This window comes from Sturnus vulgaris, chromosome 13, assembly GCF_052056855.1.
Source record: "Sturnus vulgaris isolate bStuVul1 chromosome 13, bStuVul1.hap1, whole genome shotgun sequence".
NCBI classification, from domain to species: domain Eukaryota; kingdom Metazoa; phylum Chordata; class Aves; order Passeriformes; family Sturnidae; genus Sturnus; species Sturnus vulgaris.
In genome coordinates, this window is record NC_142255.1 from 13683493 (window position 1) to 13701038 (window position 17546).

At 40.7% G+C, this 17546-nt stretch overlaps 2 long non-coding RNA genes across 2 annotated transcripts in view; one reads left to right on the top strand and one right to left on the bottom strand.

Moving 5' to 3' along the window:
• Positions 1-1532: 1532 nt before the first annotated feature.
• LOC148222258 (uncharacterized) lies at positions 1533-8329 on the bottom strand. Its single transcript, XR_015806542.1, has 3 exons — positions 6884-8329; positions 5656-5745; positions 1533-4729 (listed from the first exon to the last, which is right to left on the bottom strand). It is a non-coding gene; the product is annotated as an uncharacterized LOC148222258 (long non-coding RNA).
• Positions 8330-13770: 5441 nt separating this feature from the next.
• LOC148222259 (uncharacterized) overlaps positions 13771-17546 on the top strand; it is a 60924-nt gene continuing 57148 nt past the window's right edge. The window contains exon 1 of the long non-coding RNA XR_015806544.1: positions 13771-13875. This is a non-coding gene — a long non-coding RNA (uncharacterized LOC148222259). The remainder of the gene's footprint in view (positions 13876-17546) is intronic.

The window sequence follows — 17546 nt, forward strand, 5'->3', positions numbered from 1 at the left end:
GTTTAGCAGGCTGGAGGCAGGGAAGCGGGAATTTACAAGCAAATTGGTTTAAGTACAGATTGTTTCGTTTCTGAGAGCAGCAGCAGGGAGCTCCGAAGTTGCATGTTGCTGCAGCTGTTTAGCCATTAGTTGAAGAAAAGAAAGAAAAATAAATAAGACAAGACAAAGGAATAATCTTTGAATAGCAACAAAATATTTCAAAATAGGATTTTTAAAAAGCTTTTAAGGGTGTCTTTTTTCAGTGGGAGGGGACAAGGTGTGAGATTGGCATCAGCGAGGTAAAGAGAAATGACTGTATGGACACAGAGAATGCATCCTCTATTCTATCCCATAAAATATGAACTTGACACCCTAAACTAGGCATCCACTTAGTAGACATGAGGATAATGCACAGTGAGCAGTGTAAATATGAAAATAGAGAAAGTAAAATTAAATCAGGATGATCTGCTGCAAGCTTAAGAACAGCAGACTGGGACGGGGCTCACCCAGCACGCAGGGCTCTGTCCCTGCCATCTCCAACAGAGGAAGACATGGCAATAATGCTGCTGCATTTTACAGCAACTTCAGCTTTTCATCAGGGAAGGCGTTCTCTACCCACAGTCCCTGCTATGGAAGTGAGAAGTCATTTAAAGATTAGCTGAGATGTTATTTCTATCAAGCACCCTCTAAGCCTGGCCATTAGCAGCAAATTGGCTGTGAATAGTGTCAGAGCACCTTTCATTCTGACAGGCAGCTTACAGGTGAGGGACTTTTCTAACCAGAGCTGCTATTCTTATATTTAATAATTTCTTACAGAATTTTCTCTCCTTATTTGTCCAGCCACTTAAAAAACCCGTATAAAAATTTAGCACCCAGAACATCTCGTGGCAATGCAGAGTAATCTCCTGATGAACATTTTGAACTTGCCATCAACTAAATTTATTCCATAAGTCCTCACTGTCTTATGGAAAGAGCTAATGCATGATAATTCCGTGTTCATATTTTCTACAGTGAAATAATAGCAGAAGAAACAATCTCCTCGTGTGTCCATGAGTCTAATTTTGACCATGGCAAACTGGCTTCGAGGGCATGTCAGACCGTGGGTCACAAATATCCTGTTGCTGCACAGCTGGAACAATGGGAAGGCAGAAATTAGGACATCTCAAAGACACTGCATTTTCTGCTTTTCTTCTTTTTTTTTCTCTTCCCCTTTTTTTTCCACACTTATTTTGTGACTGGTCTGTCTTACAATGCCAACATAACTTGCAGGTATTTCATGTCAGTGCTATTTCTGACCACACTGGCTGAAGCTCCCATTATGTAGGGATAAAGGCATGTACAATTTTTACCTTGAGTTGATAATAACAGGAGCTTAAGTTTCACTGATTTGTTGTCAATGTCATAACCCACTTATGAAAGCATCATAACAGAGCCATAGAAGCATAGCTAATTGAAGTCCATTTTGGTGAAACTACAAGGGAAATTGGCCTCTTGTTTAGTAGCATTAATTTACTGTGTTCCAAAGTAAGGATCGATACACAAACAAACAAAAATAAGCTTTTGAGTTTATTCAGCAGAGAAAGAATTATGACATGAAGGATAATGTCTCCCTATTTTATGGTACCTCTGGCAATAATATATTGAAGTTGTTATGAAGCCATGATCATATCAGAGACATTGAACAAAGAAACAACCACAACCAAACTCAATTTTACATATATTCTTTCACATGAAAGACAAATCAATGCATTCTCATAAATAATAGCAAAATCCCTTGAATAGCTCAAAATTCAATACACTTATTAGAATGTCACTAGAGCCCTGGGAACAAAGTGCATAAAAACATGGGTGGAAAGAATCACCCCAGTCCCATAACTTTAAACATTCATAGATGAGGAGTGGTTATTAAAGATCCCATCACATTTTATTGGTGAGAAGAGATTTAACACACTACATGAACCCCACTCTTGTTGGTCTGCTGTGTTTGTTGAGAGGTTACTAAGTTTTGTGCAAGGCAGATGAAATTGGATGAGGATGTGGTCAAGACAGAGGATTAGACATACAATTTATGGGGCTGTTTGGGGAATGAAGGCACTAAATCTTTTGTAGTCATTTATAATATCATTTTTCACTGATTTGGATAACCTTTGTGACCTGGGCGGGGGGGGGGGGGGGGGGGTCATATATAAATATCTTTTTCTAAACATAAGGATCTCTTTTTTGTCTTCATATCCTTAAGGCATGTTTGCATCCTGGTGTCCCAATATGAAAGTGCTATGCAACAAGTTCTGAGGGTCAAAATAACACAGGATGCACCTCTTTGTCCATAAAACCCATCATGTGCCTATTTTGCCTCCAAATTTCTGTTGTTTATTGATATTCCAGTAATGTTGAGTCCAGAGGCCCCCAAGTTATTTTGGTTCTTCTTCTTTCCTCACACCCCATCCCTGGTGACTCAATCCATCCCAGGCCACCTTGTCCTCCAATCAAGGCTACCTCTGGAGTGAGTGTTCTGCTTTTCCTCACCTAAACCCTCACAAATATTGCCTCTCCTTTTGCACAGGTAGGGGAAAACGGTGTCAGCCAGCCCCACACTAGAAATGAGACTTAGTGTAGATGGTGGGGCTGAGAGAGGCACCAAACTGAGTGTTTTTAAATAAACTCAGGGAAAACTGCATCTTATGCTGAGCATATGACTGCCATAATAGTTTGTCTCATAACAAGGCTGTTAGCCAGAAGGGAAAGCAAAATAGTTGGTTTTTATATGTGTAACTAAGCATGCCTGGACAGAAGGATGTGTTTGGCATAATTTGAAACACTGGATGTGTCTCAGTGAAAGCTCCCCCCAGGGTTGTGGGAATGCCCCACTCGGTGCAGTTTGGGGAGCTGGAACAAACCCTCCGTGTCATGTGCAGAACTTAGAGTAAGGAGTGAATTATTTGAGTATTTTAGGCTCAAATAAGCATGTCTTGACAATGACAAGCCTGTCATGAGCTTCAGTTCTGCCTCCTGGAGACATTAAAGCAAATGAGATGATTCCTGCTAAGTAGCCACCTTGGGAAGAATTATCTTATTTTATTATTTTTAAATAGAAAGCTTTTAAATACACATTCAAGAGGACTGAGTAGAGCTAATGCATCTGGAGCAGAGAATGCTGATTATTTGTCATAATAAAAACACTGATATGAATAAGAGAGGGAACAAATCATACCAACGGAACTGGACAGCCTATCTTGGTGGTTTGCTCCTCTGCTTTGGATTAGAGTTCCTCCTATCTTCACAGCCCATTTAACCAAGTCCAAGTGCTTCCTTTCACTGCCTGCCATCCTAATCTATGTAAACCAGCTCAGTCAGGCATTTTTCATTGAACTAATACATATTAATGGGCAATAATACAGTTGTACTATTGCATACATTTTCTTGAAGTACAATTTTCCATCTAAAGAATTTTATTCACATTGCTGCATGGTAACTGCATCCACAATAATATCTTTAGTGATTATTCATTACAGGAATAATACAGCTGTGCCAAATACTATATTTTAGTGGTTTTATTTATTTATTTATTAACAAAAGATGCAATTATATTTGTTGACTAATCATATCGTGTCATCAACTGAAGAAAATAATTTTCTGCTCAGGTATTCAGAAAAGCTGTGGACAGGTAAAAAGCAGGTGTCTTTCATGTATCTGTGAAGAGAGGAGATTTTAAGAATCATAGAATCATTAAGGTTGGAAAAGATCCCCAAGATATTGAGTCCAGTCTTTGACCAAACACCTCCATTCCAAATAAACCACAGCACAGAGATCCACATCCAGTCATTTCTTGAACACCTCCAGAGCAGGTGACCCCACCAGTTCCTGGCAGTGTGTTCCAAGAGCTGGCCACCTTTTCAGTGAAGAAATTTTCCCTGATGTTCAACCTGAAGCTCCCCTGGCACAGCCTCAGACAGTTCTCTTGTCCTGTCACTTGCTGCCTGGGAGAAGTGCCAGACCTTCACCTGACCACCACCTCCTGCCAGGGAGGTGTCCAGAGTGGTAAGGTCATCCCCGAGCCTCCTCTTCTCTGGAAACCTAAACTTAGTTTAGATGTTTCTGGAAAGTTTCCTAATAGATACACAGCACATTTCCATTGGAGTTTCCATGCACTTACGGACCTGGCAGGGATCTGTGACTGAGCTCAGGTAGAACTGGGTATGAACGAGGGGCAGTGGCTGTTAATGGCCAAACATTGCTCATGCAATGCACATGCAATAAGCCAGGGTTGGATGATGTCCTGTTTCCTTGGGAATTGATACTGTATAATGCAGACATGAGCAGGTAAAAAGCGTGGTGGAAGTAAATTTGGCTTCAATTCACACTGAGTGATCTTTTCTCTGGTCTCACCTTTCTCCTTGTGCCCTGTACGTTGCCCTCACTCCGTCATGGGGTACCCCTGGGAACACAAACAGACTGCTCAGCATCCTTCAGTCAATTTGCTGCCACAGTATGAAAAACCAGCAGCACAAGACTCCGTGTGGAACAAGATTGATGGGATAATAATGTGTGTCCATCTTTCTCACTAGAAAACTTCATCATCAATTATGGTGTCAGCTGTAATTGTGTTGTCTCTTGAGGAGAGGCAGACAGTGGCATTGTTCTAAGGAGGCAGGAGGCTCTGTCCTTTCCTACATGATGCTAAGGCTTTCTGAGGAGAAAAGAGGCATCTCTTGAAAGCTGAGCCGCAACTAAACTGCCAAACCATAATTATCTGCAACGAAATAATTAGCAACATAAACACCTTCAGGCAATAAGCAATTCCAGCTACTCCTACAGAAGCAATTTGACCCCACTTAATGCCTATTATACATAACTTTGTAGAGTCCTATTGATACTGTAGTGCCAAGACCTGTGGGATCTGCCAAAGTTTGTTTCCATTGCTTACTGAGGAAACAGCAGTTCTACACAGTTGCTTGGGAGATTAATTAACTTGTCAAATAATTAAGTGGACAGCCTGTAATGAAGGTTCCCATTTCATAACTGATTTATCACTTTAGAAGCTTCCCAGATTTAGCTTCTTTACATGAATGCTTCCGTACAAGGCGAAAAATATTTTGTACATTCTGCTCACCTGTCCATGTTTTTCTTTCTGATTTTGCCCTGGGTTTGTGAGGAATGTCATAGTGATGCAATAAACCCCACATATATCTCACTAAAACTTTTAGGGCTGGATGACCATTTTAATTTTGATGTTAGCAGATCAGCACTGGCTAAATTACAAGATCAGATTTTTTTTCGCTGCAGTGAGTATTAAAGTTGTTTTGTCATCTGCTGGTCTAATGATCATGATTTTGGCAGACCCAGATTCAGCCACCCCCTTTGTATTCAGTGATGAGCTAAGGGCCAAGTGAATTACTACTTTTTATATACTCTACCTCATCTTTGTTTCCCTTGAAAATATTTGCAATACTTAAAAGACCTTTTTGGGGATTTGTAGCATTGAATCTCCAGTTTTACGGGTGTGTTAGTTATCTGAGATGGAGAGCAGTAAATAAAAATATCATGCATTATTCACCTTGCCTCTGAACTTAGAACTTCACATGAAAGTGTGATACCCTGACACACTCTGAAGGCTGGCTATTCTGGTGAGATAGGCTCATTTTCATTGATTTTCTTAGAAGAATATATATTACTTACATGAATATGCTGACATTTTGTTGGAGCACATGTGAAAAATCCTATCTCTTTGCCTGCCAAAGACCTTCCCAGGAAAACAGTTGTGCTAACCTGTTTAAAGAAAGAATCCAACAGAATATTATTATCTTTGGTGAACAGAAAAACGCATCAATAAGTAAATGTGAGACTGAATTTTGAGTCTCCATGTGTTTGGAGAGGACATTGGTCTGGGGCAGTTTGTTCCAGCCTCTCATTAACATGAATAATTGTTTTGTTTCAGGCAAGAAATTCTCAACTATCAATAAAACATAGTTGGTGTAGTCAGCCTCCTGTGGGGTACTTAATGATCCATAAAACTGTTTAAAGGGAAGCTGCCAACCTGATTTTGGCCCAAGCTGTGACTTCAGTTTTGATGTATCTATATTATACACATACATATTTGCATTTATTGGCTTCAAAGTGGAAACATCAGAAAGTGTAGGATTCCCTGCACGACTTCATTTGCCTCTTTTATGGAAGTGGAACCGTATATCAGATTTCATTACATGATCACAACTGCAGCTTCCAAATCACCAGTGTCCTGAGATCCTTCGTGGCTGTACCACATGGCAGCAAAACCCCGGGGCACGAGCAGTGACAGGGGCATGAGGAGCACAGGTAGGACCTTGAGACAGCTGAGACCTTTCCACCAAATGACATGGTAAGACAAATTAGCTACAGAGCATCCACTGGCCTTGCCTTTGGCCTTGCTTCCCTTTGGATGTTCTTCACTGAGCACATTGGAATGGGATTTGACAATGCAGATTTCCTCCCTGTTGCTTCCACCACCACCTCTTTGGCCTAATGCATCTTATTTGAAATTGTTTGCTGTCATAGTCAATCTCTTTAAGGACTTGGAAGAACACTTTAATTAGCCCTGATGAAGTGGCTGGAGCCAAGTGAAGCCTGGTAGCTCTTGCTCTCCTTATGTTTGTGTTTCCTGTCGTGTATATTTGCTGGCAGAATCTTAAACCTAACTAATTACTTTTTGTGATGTCATTTTTAGCGAAGTGATTCTTTCTTTCTTTACTAGTGCTTATAATTTACACTTGCATGCTCCCCCATTCATCCTGCACAATCTACAGAAAGATATACCACACAGCACTTAAAGATCAAAAAAGGATGGAGGCAGGCTTGGAGGAGTTTTGAAACTGTTTTGTAACAATCAGCCATGATGTCCCAGCTTCTCCCATTACTGACAGATACTCACAGATCCTTCCACCAGTTTTGCATCCCTTGCATCAGCTTGGGCTCCTTGCATCAGATTCTTCTCCATGCCTCCCAGTTTCCCAAGGAAGATGAATCAGGACTGGGGTATCCCAGGATCAATCCTTTCGCCTTCAGCTGCCTCTCATTTTTTTCCTCTGTCCATGTGGAACATGAAAGCTCTTGTAAGCTGTATTAGAAAGCAAAATCCCCCTTCTAACTTGTCCTTCTAGAGAAGAAGCACAAAGGAGCCAGATGCCCAACATATGACTTCAGTAGATATTAATCTAAGACAGAACAGATGATCATCTGTGGAAAAATCATCCTGTTGTTAATAGAGCCTTCAGGAATATTAGCAGACTGCTATAGCTTATGTTAGTCTCTCAAAGCTCAGCTGCTTTTTCCTCTGTACACATTCCATATTCACCCTTCTCCATCTCTCCTCATAGATAAAGACATCATGCAATCCTCTTCATCTGCCACTCCATTTCAGCAATTTTCCCCAACTGATGCTTCAATGATACTCATCTTCTTTCCTCGGTTTAGTCCATAGGAAATGTGGCATTAATAGGCTAATATCTGTGTATCCGGTTCTATATCAAGGGAATGGAAAATGGCTTATTTCCATGTGACCAAAAATAACCTGAAATCATTGCAATTCAATTCCTTGCTTACTTTACATCTGCTTGGAAAAATATGGCCCATGGCAAATAGGAAGAGAACTCAACAAACTAATTTCCATGCAGGAGCTGATTAGAATCTGTGGAGATGTTTTTGTAGGTGGAATGCTGCTTTGCTCCTATCACAGTTGCTGTCTCAAAATTCATCAAGCCCATTGTAGTAATTATATTAATCATCCAGAAACTCTGGCAGGATGTCACGCATTATGAAGCCATAGCCTGATATAAAATAATTATTCAAATCTTCTCCCTCCAGAGGACTGTACGTGGCCTTACCCAGAGAGATGTTCAGGTCAGAGCTGAGAACCTGTGTAACATTTTCCATGAATTCTGCAGTGGAACAACTGTATTTCAAGTTAGGGCAGTTACATCTTTAGACACCAAACTAAAAATAGCTACATATGTTGATGAGACAAACCTTGAGTGCTGTGATGAATGAACACCTTTTTTCTTTTTGCTGAAAAGCACTCCTTGTTTTCAAGTAGCTTTCCTAGTTGACAAAGGACAATGTGCACATGTTTTCCTGAAAATATTCTGGGAAAACATTTCAGAATGATAATGCACAGCCATGAAAATGTGTCTTTAGCCTCTAAATACAATCAAGAAGGCAGGAAGTCTTCCAGGGAGAGGCATCTTCTTGATTGTTTTTTAAAGCAATGGCTCTGAAAATAGCAGATGCTTCAGTCTTGCTCACCTGCCTTCTCACCCATTGTGGGACTGGCTTTCACTTGTGAAATGCCAGGTCAGAAACAAATGCTGCCACCTATTTATAAAGACCTCCCCATCAAACACCCTGCATAATGCCTGTGGAAAACAACGTGACTCTCCTCCCCTCACAACATTTCGTGGGCTTCACTGCAGTTACTTCCAATGAAAATTGTAAAGATAACGCCATTTAAATTATCTAATGTTTTATTCAATATTTCGGTGGGTTTCAATTACTTCCAATTATAATTCAAGAGCTTTCTATTTAAAACAATTATTGTCTTTTATAACCTGTTTCAAGTCAAATAAATTGTTTGCCTTTATTCCTCCTTGGCTTCTTCCACAGGTATTCATTCTAGGTCTCCCTTTGGTTTTCCAGTTCCCCATTAACTTGTGTGGCCTTTCATTAACCCCTTATGTGCTCTCCCATTCTACCACACAATTGAGCCTCTGAGAAGAAGCTGTCAGCACAGCCTCTGAGACAACCACAATCAATTAAACTCATTAAAAATCAATATGATTCAATTACGAGCAACAAGACACAATCCTGGTAGGTTGAATAGCACGGGGGTGCTTGGAGCTAGGAGGAGTCCACTGGGGCAGAGATGTGCCCCATCTTTGGGGCTTTCTGTGATAGGAAATGAGGCTGTGAGCCCTGGCAGAAATACGAGCACATGGCAAGCGAGGGGAGTATTACTACAGTTCATCTTAAAACAGGAATATTGTGGGGTAGGACTATTCTTTGGTTCATTGAAAGGAAAAGAGTGTCCCTAAGACACACTTGCAGTGATGTTAACTTATAAGTTATTTTCTTATTTCTTTGTAGGATAAAATATGTCCTGAAAACAGGAACTAGTTACCCTGTGATTTTGAAAAAAAACAAAAAATGTTTGATCATAAAGCTATTTGATTCTGTGAAAAAAAACCTCCCTTTGGATATGGGACAGGAAGAAACCCTTCATTTGCAAATTATTGTCTCCTTGCCGTTCTTTGAAGGTGAGTTCTCAGTTCAATAGCTTTACATAACTGCGAGTTATTGAGAGATATTGGGGAATAAAAAAGTTTGTTTTGTGTAGATGTAGAACAGAGGCACTTTGTCCTTCATTTCACTCAGTTTCTAGGTTTTTTCCTTGATGAAAACTTGCCACATTTAAAACAAAGTGGGTTTTTTTTTAATGTTGTTTTATTCCCGAGAGAAAAAAGCACACAAATCTTTCAGTTAAAACGTATGATTTTTAAAATATTTTTTCCTAGTGGGACACTGCTAAAAATGAAAGCATGTGTTCTTCTCTTTGGATTTTTTGCCACAATGTTTTCATTAAGCAAGATGCTTTTCCCACACACAAAAATATACACATTAGACTAAAATCATCCATAAAACTTAAAAAACTCCGGTTGGGATTTTGGGAAATGGAAAATTAGAAAAAATCAAAATAGGTCAGGAAAAGATTTTCATTTAGCCAAAACAGTACTTTTGAATTAATTTGTTCTCAATCAAAACATTTCACTCAACTCTAATCGCTGGACTGAAGTCACCCTGCAGGATTCAAAAGGAGTTGATTTAGATGCTCCCATGGGTTCCCATGAATCAGAAAAGTAATCAGTCAATCATCTTCCTGCTCTCACAGTTTTTTGTTGTTGAGAAATTCTCCAGATCATACTTGCTGAAACCCCTTGTCTGGCTTATTTTTCTACCTAGCAGAGATGACTGCAGCATCCACGGCCCCAATCCAGCAGAGCACTTTACACATATTCTTTACTTAACGTACTCTCCTTGATGTTAATGAGGTATTCATGTACTTAAAGTTAAGCCCAAGCTTAAGTGATTTGTTGGACGGAGTCCTGAGCCCTGGGGGGGAGGTGCTGAGAGCCCTTTTGTGGAAGCATCCTCAGCTTCAAAGCAGCGTGGCTTGGCAGTGGTCAGAAATTGCATTGATCTGAGTAAATCAGGTTAGAAATTGATGAAGATCCGTTTAAGCATCTCCCATCCAAGGCTCCTCTTTAAGTTGCCTTAAAGCTGATTTTATGAGATGTGCTCTCCAAGCAGGACGAGAGCAGGGCTTGCTCTGACTGACCAGGCTCAGCTCATGAATGATTTGCTGAGCTCCTGTAGGCACCTGCAATGAGAAGTTGCTTATGCTGAGAAGTCTGAGATCTGTCCCTGGACACCCATAAGTAATCACCTTGCTGAAAAAATGCTAGCTCAACTTGCTGTGTTTTTATACAAATTACATATTTATAGCCTCTTTTAGCATCAAAGTGATCAACCTATTTTGTTCAAGGCTCCATTTCAGGTGATATAACCTGTAAATTACTATAATGTACTCTGCTCTGCTATTATTTATATTAAAAAACCCACTACTATTAGGTGTAGGTGGAGGGCAAAGAAGGTTCTTCCCACATCCTTGCACTTTGTAATCTTATGGATCCCTCTGAAATGTAGCAGACAGCATCAATCATGTTATATAAATAACAGCTGTGCAGTGCAATGCAGTGATATACCTGTCCCTAGGCATTGCCAGAAAATCCCATGTCTTTCCTACAGAAGAGTAAAAAATATCTATTTCTTGAAAGTCACCAATCAATTGCTTCAGTCTTTTCCTGCAGACCTGACACAAAAAAAATGTATTTGAAATGTCAATTCAAAAATACTTCAGAGGCAAGTTTTCCTGACTGGCAGAAGGAGACTTGTTACTGACAGCACTACAGGAAAAAAATACCTGCTGAAACACATCAGTCAGTGCCTTTGCCATGGTCTAGAAAGCAGATAACACAAAAAAGATTGTGTAATTTGATGCAGGTCCACCCTTGGGCTAAGCTTGTTAAAGGCTTGGGCAATATCAATAAAGCACATCTAAATCAGACCCAATTCTCACCTGTTGCACCTGGAATCTGCTTCAGGGATTTGGGTGGGTTTTGGTACAGGTGTAATAGGTTCCCATGTGCCCTGATCCTGACAAAACCCATCATGTGAGGGAGTTCTGAGGTCTGTCAGTACCACAAGTGGCACACACCATTTCACTGCTTGCATATGTGTCCTGCTTTTCTACAAAGATAAGCCATGAAATATCAATGCATTAAATCTCTAATTCATTGATTTCAGAATTAGTCTTACTATTTTATCTCAGTATCTGATCCCAGCCATCCAGACACAAAGAACAGGGATAAGAAATCCATAAACACCAGTGTGTGGTTAAAGAACAGCTATTCCAGATAACACACCAATATTAAAGCAAGGACAGACAGAAGTCAATATGCTCTAACATATTTTAATTGCTTCATAATAAGTGGGTAGTTTTGAGACTTCTCAACTCAACCATCTTCTGCTTTTTCCATTCATTCTTCTACAATTCTTCTTCTGTTTAGGATGGAGTGGGGCAAGGTGCTGGCTGGACTCAGGATGTGTTGATGTCCATTGACCAGATGGATCCCAGAGTATTCCCATACCTTTGGCTTAGACTAATAGAGGTGCTGTGCTGACCCCTTCTATTCTCCTCTGCCATCCCTGCATCTCCACCTTCCTCAGAGGGGTGGGAAGCTGCATTTCAGCACTTCTCATCTGGGTTCAGTCTGACCCACCTCTCAGCTCTGTCAGTGCATACCAACACAAAAGTCAGCATCCCCAGGGAATCCTTGCTCCATCACTGAGCCTCATCCTTCTCTTGCAGCCCTCTTCCCAGCTTGGGTAAACAAAATATTTTGGTCTGCTGCCTATCAGATCTGCCCACACACCAGCTCTGTCCTCAATAGTTCAGTGCTGATCAGTTCCTCCCAAAATCTGCTTTCCTACCAGTCCCCACTGGGAGCATCCCAATATGCAGCCATTTATGGTTTATGTCAGCAATGTGGAGACATTCAGGGGTTGTTCACCTGAGGCAGGGCTACTGCTGGGCTGAAGTGATTAAAATATTAACTGCTGGAATAGCTGTCCATCCCACTCATCTCCATCAGAAGCAATTAATATGGATTATATATATTTTGTAAGAAGAATATCTTTCCTTTCAAGCCTTGGAGGAACTCCAGGGAGGATTAGGTAGAAAACTGAATGAGCTAATTTGCATAAATTAGGTAAAATGTGAATAGCAATTTGCATTCCGAAAGGCTCTCTCTGACTCTTCATGATATATTGATGCCATCTGGAAAACCTAGCTATGAACCAGACATTTGTTGGAACGATTTTCCCCGGGCTGTTCCCACAAACTTTGCGTGTGTGTTCAGAAATATTCCTCTTTCCTCATACTGCTTGGAGCAGGGTTAAAGACCTCTTTATATGATTGACCCTCTTTATTCAAGAGAGGACAATTCAGATAGCTTAAGAAGAAATGGATGGTGCATTGGAAATACTCTAATTGCTGTTCTTCACTGGAGGCAAAGGTTCCCGCTGTGGCTGTGTTGAATCCCTGTGTTAATATGGCAGCAGAGTACCAGGGTAAGGAAATGGTCAGGCTGAAGTCTCCTGTCATTTTTCTTTACTCAGATGACATCATTTCTTTGATAACATATTTTATGAGCTTACTTCTTTCTCCCTTTGATATACAGCTTTTCCTTGCATTATACAAATTTCAGCCCTGCTCCTTCCTTTATCAGAAAAGATGCTGCATTTCTGGAAGTGTTCAAGGCCAGGTTGGATGGACCCCTAAGCAACCTGGTCTAGTGGGAGGTGTCCCTGCTCGTGGTGGGGGTTTGGAATGAAATAATCTTTGAGGTCCCTTTCAACCCAAACCATTCCATGATGTGTCCTTTATACACCGGATTTCTCACACAGCCACACGGAGCTCCTGCACTCTGCCCAGCTCCATCACATGCCAGAGACAGTAAAGTCATAGTGACAGTAAAGTCACTGCTGACAGTGCCTTCAGCAGAACATATTAGGTGATCAACACCTTCTCCCTCTGCTAGGCATCACCCCTTTTTTTCAAAGGTAGGAACTGAGGCAGTTTGTCACAGGCATCCATAAATCTCCATAGCTCATAAATGCTCTTCAGGACAATGGACTTTCTGCTGCCCCTTGGAGCTGCTGCTGAAGCCATCACTGAATCCCTCAGTGGTTAGCCAGGTGGTCTGTAGGTTCTCCTCCCAGAGCTGCTGAGGTAGTCAGGAGCTCCTGAACCTCAGTATGAGTACTTTGTACAGACAAAATCATCTGGCTGGAGCCAGACCAGGCACATGCAGCACAGTGCAGGAATGACAGTTAATAGATAAAGACTTTATATGCCCCAAGGTTTTAGGGCAAAGAGACAAAGACAAAGGGTCAGAGAAGTTCAAGATGCCAGAAATGGGAAGAAACCACTTTAGATGTAACCTTTTTAAAGCAGGATGGTAAAGGAAGCTGGCATCAGGTTTGAATGTGATTTATAGCATCCTTATGCAATGAGAATTGCCACTACCCCCCAAACCCAATTATTTCCACAGCTCTTCTCCAGACAAATGTGTCTGAGCTAACAGACAAACACGAACTGGGGCATGAGTCACTTGCTCATGCAGTTGCCAAGTTCACAGACTGAAGTCCGTGACGAGTCGAGTCTGTATCAGCTGCCCATGCTTGAGAGGCTGGATTTGGAATATCTGAGATGAGCAGCCCTCAACTACAACCATCAAAACTGGGGTGAAGGTAATAGCATCAGATTTATTCTAAATAAATGCTTTTGAAGTTAAAAGGATGGATAAGGGTTTGGTGATTACATAGTAACTGTATAAAGCCCAAACTTATATATCCTACAATTAAATTCAGAGAGCTCTGCAAAGTTCTCTCAGAGCTGCAGAATTAGAGGTCATTTCTATGTGACCTTGAGGCTAAGATGGTATCAAAAATATCTAAGAAGTTTCAAATTTGAAATCCCTGACTGTGCTTAACTCCTTTAGGCCATTCTGTTTTTCTTTTTGAGAACACCAACAACAGCAGTAACTTTTTATGCAGCTTTGTATGTGTCATATAAACTTTTGATAGTAAATGGCAAGCTGACAATTTTTAGATTAAATGCTTTTTCTCTTGGTGAATGTAGGTCAAACAAGCTGTTTGCAGAAGAACTTGGTTTAAATTAATTTCCTCATTTGAAGAAACTTTAATTTTTTTAAATGGCAAAACATCCTGTTTCCTCATTTTCAAGAACTAAATTAATATTTTTTTAATATCAGAAATCTCAGCACCATTTAATGAAATATTTTCAAGGTATCTAAATGAACTGTAAATTGATCTGATCTGTACTTTTTTTTTTTAGATTACTGGTTCATAAACACTGATAAATCCAGAACGGGGAAAATGATTACAAAATCTTGCAAATTCCCACAGAGAGATAAAGTATTTCCTTTACTGATATAATAACAAATAGCAATCATAATGAATGTCATAATTACAGCGGTCGTGAGGATAGTTATTGGCAATTTAAATCAAACTGCTCCCAGAAAACAGGAGAAAGTGGGAAGGAGTGAGGTGGGTGGATGATGGCTTAAAAGGATGGTTATTGATCGAGTTGTTCATGGTGGATTAACTCAGGAAGGGAGAGCTGGATTTATTTTATCTTTATCTGTGAAAAAACATTGAATATTTGCTTAATTTTATTGCATATGTACAGCATAACTTGATGATTACACACAATTTATAAAAAAAGCCCATACTAAAGCAATTAAATACTCATTATGTTAGTTTTCCTGGCTCAGGAGGAGGACTAGATATTTCCTTGGGCTCTCCTCCAGCCCTGTCTTCTATGCTTCCATACCCCATAGGCCAATCCCTCCAAAACTGGCCTTTGCTGGGCTGGGCTCAGATCCACCTGGGCTCTGACAGGAATTTCTCTGAAGACCCATTTTGAGTCCAAAGAGCATTTGATTAGGTGATTAAAGCAAAACAGGAGGCTCTCCTATACTCTCCCCAGACTCCAGGACAAGCTATATGCAAGGGTTTTTCCCAATTTGTTGTCCTCTAAAACCCCATAATTTCCCCATGTAAGCCCTGTCCAGCAAGCCTGAGCCTACTGCAAAAAGCTTTATCCTTTTGCACGATTTATGGCTTCCCCCTGCAGGGCCATTAGCAACAGCCCCCAGGTCCCCAGGCATCCTCAGGGGTTGAAAACCACTGGTTTGCACCAGGGGACTCCCAGAGTAATCCTGGAGAAGGTGGTGCCCAGTCCTGAATGTGCTGAAAGGAATGGAACAGGCGTGAATCTCAGCTGGAGATAATGGAGGGGAGAAATGCTCACGGCTCTGAAACTGCCCACGCTGGTACCAGGAGCAGCACAGCTCTGCTTGACCTCATTTACTTTGTTCTCAGGCAGATCTTAGAGCTCCAGGGCACTGCCAGAGCTGCCAGTCCAAAGCCACCTTGTGAGCCAGGTGCCTGCTGGGCTGAGGATGCTGGGTATGGGGTGAGGAGGGCAGGGCAGGCACAGAGAGGCATTTCCTCTCATCCTGGCACTGGGGACTAGAGCTCAGCCCCCACCTGGCTGCAGTCTCCTGTCAGGGAGAAACAAAGAGTGATAAGGTCTCCCCTGAGCCTCCTTTTCTCCAGAATAAACACTCCCAGCTCCCTCAGCTGCTCCTCATAGGACTGGTGCTCTATCTGTGCTTTCCTGTGTGTTTTAGCACAGGAGGCTGCAGAACTCCCTGCCAAGAGAAATCATTGACTTCTTTGTCTGGGATAACACTGAGAGGTCCAAACTCTGATTAAAGTTGTCTTGTTTGCTTGCCCTCTCTGTAGTTACATGTGGGTATAGGATTCACCTATATCTGCTGCACTTTTCCCCCTGGAGAAAACATTTTGGCAGTACTGAGAGGAGTCTAATCAGGTATTAAAAGCAAAGTGAATTGCACTTGCTGTAGAATTGGGGTAAATTACTAGAGTAATGATAGAGCCCCTCCCCTGTTTTAATCCATTTTAATCTCATTGTTGAGTTAATAAAACCTATTGGTTTACTAAATCAATGTAGGGTGTGATTCATTATTATGTGTGCTGGTACACAGATTCAAATACAAACTCTCTCTGCTATAGACTGGAACAACCCTGATCCAATGGAAGTTGGCTCCAGGGAAAAATTACCTCTTGCTACTTGTCATAGAATGATACTAGCTATGGTAAATTTTTGCTTGTGCAAATCAAAGGCTTTATTTGACTTCACTGATGCTGAATACACTTGAAATATTTTTACAAATGATTTAATCTACAAAGAGAAAAGAAACCTCCTTTTGTTTGAGTTCATATTGGATTCATTTATGACCATTAAGCAAAACAGCTATGCCCTATAATGAAGAGGGATTACTAGGGAAACAAATATATTTGTTAGCTTTATTCTTCCCCCTGCATCTATTAGAACAAGCCTGTGTTTCAAGCTTGCATTTCATTTTCTTTATGGCAGGCTTCTGGAGTTGAGACATAAATTAAATAGATACATTTATATAAAGTCTGAATTTCTGCTGCTTTTCTGTCTCAGATCATATCATTCTTACCAACTGTCTTCATTTAGGAGGGTCAATCTATATACTACTGGAGAAGCAGACTCCATTCTTTTCATGCTGTTCCTCTCAATAGCTCTCTGAAAACAATGAAGTTCTATGAACTCAAAAAGTATCTCTCTTATTTATAGCCTTGCAGATATCAGATATTTGACAGAATCTTTCTTCTTTAAGAAACAGTTTCAGTTATTATTTTATTATTTTTAATTCTCATTAAAGGACTTGAAAGGGTTTGAGTCAGAAAGTGCTGTTCTCTTGGGAGATGGTTTTCCTGATCGATAAAAAGCATCCAATCTGTCACACCCCATGCAAAAAAACCCACACAAAACAAACAAAAGAAACCCACAAAAACCCCAAAAACCCCAAAAACCCCAACAACAACAACAAAAAAAACCCTGGGTAAAATATCTGTGCTATATACAGCCAGAAGTCCTTGCAAATAAGAATATATCCCAGAGTAACAAAACTAGGACTCCCAAGGACTTTGTGACAGCTGTGAAGGACTCCAAGCTCTGACATATGATCAAGCAAGAGTGACTTAACAAGTCACCAAACATCAGAAGAGCTGAGGTAGCAGTCTGGGCACACGTTCTTGGCTGGTGACAAAGATATAATAATGCAATTTAACTTTGCTGACAGTGAAACAAAGTGAAGCTACATCATATTATTTTGCATTAGCTCCAGGCAAAGAGCATATGTATGGACAGGTACCTTCGCTCTACTGATGTGAAAGGACATATTAACCTGTGTTTTATCCAAAACCTCAGATCTTCTTGCTTCAGATATCTTAGGCTTTCACTGTATCAGCCAGAAGGGATTCTCTAGCCCAGGTGTGTC